General features: G+C 36.9%; 2 non-coding genes across 2 annotated transcripts; both read left to right on the top strand.

Annotated features, from left to right (window-relative positions):
• The first annotated feature begins 3745 nt into the window (after positions 1-3745).
• On the top strand, positions 3746-3827 carry Trnas-aga (transfer RNA serine (anticodon AGA)). The gene has a single exon. It is a non-coding gene; the product is annotated as a tRNA-Ser (tRNA).
• Positions 3828-6473: 2646 nt separating this feature from the next.
• Positions 6474-6555, top strand: Trnas-aga (transfer RNA serine (anticodon AGA)). The gene has a single exon. It is a non-coding gene; the product is annotated as a tRNA-Ser (tRNA).
• The last annotated feature ends 2459 nt before the right edge of the window (positions 6556-9014 follow it).

Here is a 9014-nt window from a genome sequence, read left to right as displayed (position 1 = left end):
TTAATTAATTAATTAATTAAATTAATTATTAAATTATTATTATTAAATAGAAAAAAAGTTATTACATTTTTTTTTGGTAGCGGCTTTCATCAGCCACCCTGTAGAATATTGAATAAGAACTGTTATCCTATTGGAGCTATATCAAGTTATAGTCCGATTCGGACCATAAATGAATCGTGATTGACATTGTAGAAGTCTATGTGTAATATTTCAGTTCATTCGGATAAGAATTGCGCCTTGTAGGGGCTCAAGAAGCAAAATCGGGAGATAGGTTTATATGGGAGCTGTATCAAGCTATTGATCGATTCAGACCATACTAGGCACGTATGTTTAAGGTCATGAGAGAAGCCTTTGTACAAAATTTCAGCCAAATCGGATGAGAATTGCGCCCTCTAGAGGTTCAAGAAGTCAAGATCCCAGATCGGTTTATATGGCAGCTATATCAGGTTCGATATCGATTTACGCCATACTTAGCACAGTTATTGGAAGTCATAACAAAACACCTCATGCAAAATTTCAGCCAAATCGGATGAGAATTGCGCCCTCAATTGGCTCAAGAAGTCAAGATCCAAGATCGGTTTATATGACAGCTATACCAGATTATGAACCGATTTGAACCATACTCGGCACAATTGTTGGATATCATAACAAAATACGTCGTGCAAAATTTCATTCCAATCGGATAAGATTTGCGCCTTCTAGAGGTTCAAGAAGTCAAGACCCAAGATCGGTTTATTTGGCAGCTATATCAGGTTATGCACCGATTTAAACCTTACTTGGCACAATTGTTGGATATCATAACAAAATACGTCGTGCACAATTTCATTCCAATCGGATAAGATTTGCGCCTTCTAGAGGTTCAAGAAGTCAAGACCCAAGATCGTTTATATGGCAGCTATATAAGGTTATGGACCGATTTAAACCATACTTGGCACAATTGTTGGATATCATAACAATATACGCCGTGCAAAATTTTATTTTAATCGGATAAGATTTGCGCCTTCTAGAGGTTCAAGAAGTCAAGACCCAAGATCGGTTTATATGGCAGCTATATCAAAACATGGACCGATATGGCCCATTTACAATATCAACCGACCTACACTAATAAGAAGTATTTGTGCAAAATTTCAAGCGGATAGCTCTACTCCTTTGGTGCTTTCGACAGACAGACGGACGGACGGACAGACGGACGGACATGGCTAGATCGACATAAAATGTCGCCACGATCAAGAATATATATACTTTATGGGGTCTCAGACGAATATTTCGAGTAGTTACAAACAGAATGACGAAATTAGTATACCCCCATCCTATGTTGGAGGGTATAATAAAATGAGATGTTCTGCTCCAAAGGAATGTCTGTAAACAGATTTGATTTACACACAAGCACAAAAAATACTGGTCTGCAGGGGCTTTTGATGATTAAACTTAGTTCGAGTATTATCTTTGCATGCCTAATATTAGCCTGGGCCATCGGCGTTCTCCCCGATTTCAGGTACTCTGGTAAAACCAAGCCAGCCATCCCGCAATGGAGTCTCCAGACAGTGTCCTACGGAGGGGAAGATGATCGCTGAGAATGGTAAGCAGCCGCCCTCTTACGCCAGAGTGGAGGATCTGGTTAACGATCGGATTTTTGAACATGTGTGGGACTCTGTTGAGGGTCCACCCATACAAATGATGAGCTGCGAGTTTAGAGGGGACATCTTTACGTTGTGTTTTGCGTCGGCGGAATGTATTGATACCGTCGAAAAGCTCGTCAGATATTCATTCTCCCTGGGAGGGCGCTCGACCTGGTGAGAAAGATGGATATCCCCCAGCTCACAAAGGCTACGATCTTCATCAAGGGATGGGGCAGTAAATTTGCGGCGGAAGTCATGTTGGGATTCTTGGGCGAGCAAAACCAAGGTTTGGTCGCAGAGAAGTGGAAGGTCTTCCACAGGGAGGGTAAGAAGGAAGGAACTCTTTTTGTGGTTGGCATTGATCAAGTCTCCGTGGCAAGTTTGACTAAGACTAAAGGCATGACGCACTACGGGAGCAAAGCTGTCTTTTTCAAGATTGGGAAGACTAGGATAGGCAGAAATTCTCATTCTGCGACATTAGGCCGTGCAGTGGCAGGTGACTCAACACCGCCCAACAAACAGGGGGCCGACAAAGAGACAATCACGTCATCTCTCAATATTGGAAAGACTAGGGGAAGCAATGATCCTAATACTAAAATATCAGGCAGTGCAATGGCGAGAGACCCAACACAGCCTAACAAAGAGGAACCCGACGACAAACCCATCACCGACTTAAAGATTCCGAATACTGGGATAAGTAAAGATCCTAATATTGAAACATTAGGCAGCGCAGCTACAGGAGACTCAATGCAACGAACAGGGACCCAACGATGGAACCATTACCGACTTTATAAAAATTCGGAAGACTAGACTAGGTAAAGAACCGGAAAGTCAATGCAGTCTAAAGAACAGGGAGCAGACAATGAGATCATCACCGACTCCCAGGATGCCCATTTACTGGAGGACCAATGATTGAGGTATGATCCAGATAAACCTCCACCGGAGCGAGACTGCTACACACGCTCTGATGGAGAAAATCAGCAAGGGCAAGATTCATATTGGCTTAATTCAGGAGCCATGGACGACCCGGAACAAAGTTTCTGGACTGAAACATATGAAGTACCAATTATTCTATGCTAACACTGGTACTCGGCCGAGGATCTGCGTATTTTGTCACAAAAATTTGAATTATGCAACAGTGGTGAGACAAGAAGACGGTGGAGCATACCTGGCATCACTTTATCTGCCTTTCGACCCTCTGACAGAAGGATGGATATGGCAAGATCGAATCAGAATGTCGAGAGGATGCAGAATATTATGGGGTCGCATATCAATATTTCGAGGTGTTACAAACGGAAGTTTAGTATACCCCCATTCTATGGTGGTGGGTATAAAAATTGTGAGGAAGAAAAAGCGCACATTCCGTAGAAGTAGTACTGAGTTCTTTTGGCAAAATTGTAGCAATATTTTTTTTTTCTTGGTAAAGAATAGAGTTCGTCGGATTTCGCAATAATTTAAAAGGCAATTTCGCTGTGAATGAAGGCAGTATTAGGCTTATAGTTCAAAACAAAAAACAGCAAATAATGATATCGATTCGGAGAAAACTGTACGTCTTTTCCCATGCGTATTCCACACGGATCCAATGCAAAGACATACAAAATGTAAATTTGAACGCATAGATGGCATTGTATTCGTAAACAATCTTTGTATGGTAAGATACAGCAATTGCAAAAGTCGTTTAGTAATAATTTTGAACGCATAGTGTTAATTGAAATTGAACCACTTCACCCAATGCATGTGCGGATTAATTTAATCAATAAATTAATATCTACTTTTAGGAAAGTCGCTAAAAACGATTCACTAACGACACCTGTTGACAACTACTTCTAACCAAATTATAACTGAAAGATGAGCATACTTTTACTAATGACATCTGGCATCTAAAAGATACAATTGAAGTACTGCATCTTCATGTATGTATTGGTGCAGTGTTCCGCAATCATCCGCAACTCAATTAGATATGTACCACACTGGCGACATCTGCCAAATAATATCAGTTCAATATTATGAGGTTGAGATATGTGCTAAAAGAAAAATGCCTAGTGTAAATATTGAGGTGTGATTTTGTCGAATTTGTGTATATGTATACATACCCATATGTATCGTTTGACACCAAGTTGACATAAGCAGTCGTGGCCGAGCGGTTAAGGCGTCTGACTAGAAATCAGATTCCCTCTGGGAGCGTAGGTTCGAATCCTACCGACTGCGATAGAATGAAGTTTTTGGTTTTTTTATAATTTAAAAATTATATATTTCAGAAACGAAAAATAACTTTCTATTATTTTTGTTAGTGATCACTGTTGCTCTATAATCTCTTAAGTGATTTTTGCGTGTTGTTAGGGTCAATATGTTCCAAAATGCAAATAAAACAAGGTTATTTCATCCTTTTCTCGACGTTTCGTCGGCTTTTTTCCGATTTTTTCAAGAGTTTATTAAGTAAAATATTACATTTGCATTATTCTCTTAATTAATTAAAAAACTGGACATCACGACACATTTATAATAAATTTAATCAAATTAAATTTTACTAAATAAACTCTTGAAAAAGTCGGAAAAAAGCCGACGAAACGTCGAGAAAAGGTTGAAATAAACTTGTTTTATTTGCATTTTGAAACATACTGACCCTAACAACCCGCAAAAATGGCGTAAGAAAAAATAACTTTGTTTATAGAAATAAGGCTGGACTTTTATGCCCACTACCACAAGAATATTAGTCTGCCGAACGAAACAAAAAATCTGTTGGATATTTCCCTCAAATAATGACGTTGGTCGTTGGGGATTGCAAAAGGATATCGAATAGAGTCATATTTGGAAGTTCATTGCCCCACAACCGAATTTCCGATTTGTGGTATTGAGTGAGTCCTTAGAGTTTTCAACCAATCAGGCTGAAATTTTATACAAGAAATTTGCTTAAGCCTTTCCATATCCATGCCGATCTCACTATTTGACGTCTAAAGTTTTAAGTTGCCTCCATTTTTGCCCAAATCGTTTGAATTGTAATCTAAACTACACTTAAGACTTCCAATACCTACACCAAATTTGGCACTGCATTGGCATTTGGCACTCAATAAATTGAATTATTGATGGCGGGTATGACAATTTTTTGTAGGTTTTCGACTGTCAAAAAGTTGTAAACTTCGAAAACGTCATATAGTAGTAAACGGCATAAAACTCGTAAAAGCTCTGCTACTTGTTGAGTTTTGACATCATATCATTGTTTCAGATTGATTATTGCTGCTATAGCCAATATAAAAAATATTTGTAAGGTGAGGGCAAATCACCTTAAAGATGTTTTGAATTTTGTTTTATTTTTTATAATAATTTTTTATTTTATTCGAGAACTTGCAAGGCAGCTCGCCAGTACAGTTCTTCGATTGGTATATGCCACAATAGACACCAGGTCTTCTTATGGCTGTATACTCAATTTTATTTTATTTTTAGGTAATAGTTGTTTTTTTATCAGTGCCTTCCAAAAATGATACACAGTTCAATTTTCCTCTTTGTCTTTATTAAAAAAGAGTTGGCGAAGGAATAGCAATTTTACAAACGTTGTTCTCATTTAAATAGGCTTTTCAAGAGTCATAATATTAATCCATCTTCGAATTTCACAACAACAAATTATCTGCCTATTACAAAAATGCATCACGTGTCTAACATCAAAACATATAAGTAAGAACAGAGCATACAATTAAACAGGTGAGTTAAAAGAGTTCCGACAGAACGATGATCATTTGGATGTTGAGAGCATTCTTACACGAATGTAGTTACATATCACTGTATTTGTGAGATAGAGAGCTTAAACATGGAGTGAGATAAGCCTCTCTCGATGTTATTTACGTTTTTGTATAACAGTTTATGACAATGTAATTTGATACCGCGAAATACATTTAACATAGTACATGAACTTAACATAACATTTATAAATTGCTAATAACGTTGTTAAGTGGTGCTGCTACATATTTCAAAATTTTATGATAAAAGTTTGTTTGTTTTTCTTAGTCAGCGACAAGCTTTGTGGAGCATATTGACCAAATGCTTTTGTCATTCCGTTTGCAACACATCGAAATATCCATTTTCGACCCTATAAGGTATATGTGTTCTTGATCGTCGTAAAATTCTAAGACAATCTAGTCCGTCCGTACGTTTGTCTGTTGAAATCACGCTACAGTCTTTAAAAATAGAGATATTGGGCTGAAACTTTGCATAGATTATATTTTTGTTCATAGGCAGGTTAAGTTCGAAGATGGCCTACATCGGACTATATTTTGACTCAATGATTTTTTCGATGTATTGTTGTTCTTGCTTGACTTCTTTGCAGAAGGGGACAAATATCTGAAATTTTATACGCAATTATTACAAAACTTGATAATCTTATGAGTGACTGAGTAACTACCTAGGGTTTTGGAAATCCTACACTAAAAAGGGGGTATCAAAAAGGAGGGTAACGAAGCGGACCACCGGGATGCTAGTATATATACACATGCTAGTATGTAGACACATGTGTAAAAATATACAATACATATGAGAATACATGCCGATTACACCGTATACTACTCGTATTTGACGTACATAAGGAAAGCCTTGTGGACAGAGAAAGTGACAACACATTTTGTATATAACGCACATATCGTGTGCAAAATAAAAATTATCATTAAATGTGAACAGCCCTTATATGATTTATATTTATATTCTGTAGTTTAATGCATGAACGTGTATGTGAGTGTTTTTGCTGTATGACATCTTTTGGCGATTGTAGGAGAATGTGAATCTTGTCTTTGCTATGGCACACATTGAGCACAAGATGACGCTTCGATATAGAGTTGGTATGGTTGTTTTGGCGTCCATGTTCACGTAGCAGTCGTGGCCGAGCGGTTAAGGCGTCTGACTAGAAATCAGATTCCCTCTGGGAGCGTAGGTTCGAATCCTACCGACTGCGAGGGTTTGCCTTTTGTATACCCCACCCAAAGGATGAAGTTAATACTTATTTTGTCATTCTGTTTGTAACTTATCGAAATATTGATCTGAGACCAAAAAGAATATATTCTTGGTCGTCTTGATATTCTAAGTCGTTTTAAGCATGCTAACATTCGCTTGAAATTTTGCAGTGTACGTCGGTTGGGATTGTAAATGGGCCAAATCAGTCCATGTTTTGATATAGCTGCCGTACAAACCGATCTCCCGATTTGACTTATCTGATTTGGCTGAAATTTTGCAAGTGACGTTTTGTTGTGACTTCCAACAAATGTGCCAGGTATGGTCTAAATTGGTCCATGTTTTAATATACAGCTGCGGTCAAGAAAATAGCAGCACATAATAGAGCATTAACTGAAAAAAATTATATTATTCTTTGGAACCATGTACAATTTTTTCATAGATTTACAGGCATTGTATGAGCGCCTATTTTTTACCGTTTAATAAAAGTAAGAAGTTTTACGTGTTCTTAATAAAGTCCTAAAATATGTTTTTTTTTATACCCTCCACCATAAGATGGGGGTATACTAATTTCGTCATTCTGTTTGTAACACCTCGAAATATGAAATAGACCCCATAAAGTATATATATTCTTAATCGTCCGTCCGTCTGTCTGTCGAAAGCACGCTAACTTTCAAATGAGTAAAGCTAGGCGCTTGAAATTTTGCACAAATACTTGTTATTAGTGTAGGTCGGTTGGGATTGTAAATTGGACAAATCGGTCCATGTTTTGATATAGCTGCCATATAAACCGATCTTGGGTCTTGACTTCTTGAGTCTCTAGAGAGCGCACTTCTCGTCGGATTTGACTGAAATTTTGCACGTGGTGTTTTGGTATCACGTCGAAAAACTGTTCTAATTATTGTCAAAATCGGTACAAAACCTGATATAGCTGTCATATAAACTGATCGTGGATATTGACTTCTTCAGCTTTTAGAGGACGCAATTCTTATCCGATTTGCCTGTAATTTTGTACGTGGTGTTTTGGTATCACTTCCAACTGCTGTGCTAAGTATGGTTCAAATCAGTCCATGTTTTTATACAGCTGCCATATAAATCGATCTTGGGTCTTGACTTCTTGAGCCTCTAGAGGGCGCAATTCTCGTCCGATTAGACTGAAATCTTGCACGTGGTGTTTTGCTATCACTTCCACTAACTGCGCTAGGTATGGTTCAAATCAGTCCATATTTTAATATAGCTGCCATATAAACCGATCATGGGTCTTGAATTCTTCAGCTTTAAGACGGCGCAATTCTTTACCGATTTGCCTGTAATTTTGTACGTGGTGTTTTGGTATCACTTCCAACAACTGTGCGAGTATGGTTCAAATCGGTTCACAACCTGGTATAGCTGCCATATAAACCGATCTGGGATCTTGACTTCTTGAGCCTCTAGAGGGCGCAATTCTCATCAGATTTGGCAGAAACTTGGTACGACGACTTCTCCCAAACGATAGACCGCGCAAAGAAATCGACAAATGCTATCCATGGTGAAGGGTATATAAGATTCAGCCCGGCCGAATTTAGCACGCTCTTACTTGTTTCTTCTTACTTTCAAGAACATTAAAACTTCCAATTTAATCCGTTTTACGGGGTTATTTATGGGTTTTATTTATTTTTTTGTTTTTTGTTATTTTCTCTTTTATTAACATACAAAACAACATACAGTGATCATTTTCATATACAACATCTGTTGTTTTGTGAACGCTGCCACATATAATAGTTAGTTTTTATTTGTTTGTTTGTTTGTTTCATTTACGCATAAGTTAGATATATAATTTGTTTTCAATTGATTTTGCGGCTATTGTTAGATGTTGTTGTAGATAACTTAATTTAAAGATACGATTAATTACATAACACATACGTACCTAGACAATAAGAGACAGACAGGTAGATAGGGGGTGGGGTACCCATCAAAACCAATTGATCTTGCTCAAAATAAAAACAAAAATAACTTTATTGGTCATTGGTGTTACTACTCTTCGTTAAGTTCAATGTTATCTGTAAAATAAAGGCGCTTCATAATGACCTCATGGTGTTTGATGGGTCCCTTAGCAAAACTTTGTAGGAGTTTATTATTTGTTTTACAATTGCAAAAACAAAAAATGAAATTTAACATATAATCTTATTTAAGCAATATTGTAAACAAAATAATGAGCTTAGGTAACAACATTTAACCTTAATAAACAAGACTCTGTTGGTGAAAAACTTATTGTGTGGATTTTTGTGTTTTTTTTTTATATTGGTATTATTGAGTTTTATTAATTTTTTGCTGTCTTTACCATAATATATAAAAAGTACAAAAAGTAATAAGTGTTTTGTTTTTTTATTTCATATTATTTTTCTTTAAATTAATTTTAATAAATATAACAAATAAATTAAAGAAATACATTCAACAGTTACATGTTGCTTAGAGTTAATTAAA

This window comes from Stomoxys calcitrans, chromosome 3 (genome assembly GCF_963082655.1).
Source record: "Stomoxys calcitrans chromosome 3, idStoCalc2.1, whole genome shotgun sequence".
NCBI lineage: Eukaryota > Metazoa > Arthropoda > Insecta > Diptera > Muscidae > Stomoxys > Stomoxys calcitrans.
This window is presented reverse-complemented; position numbering and strand designations above follow the sequence as displayed.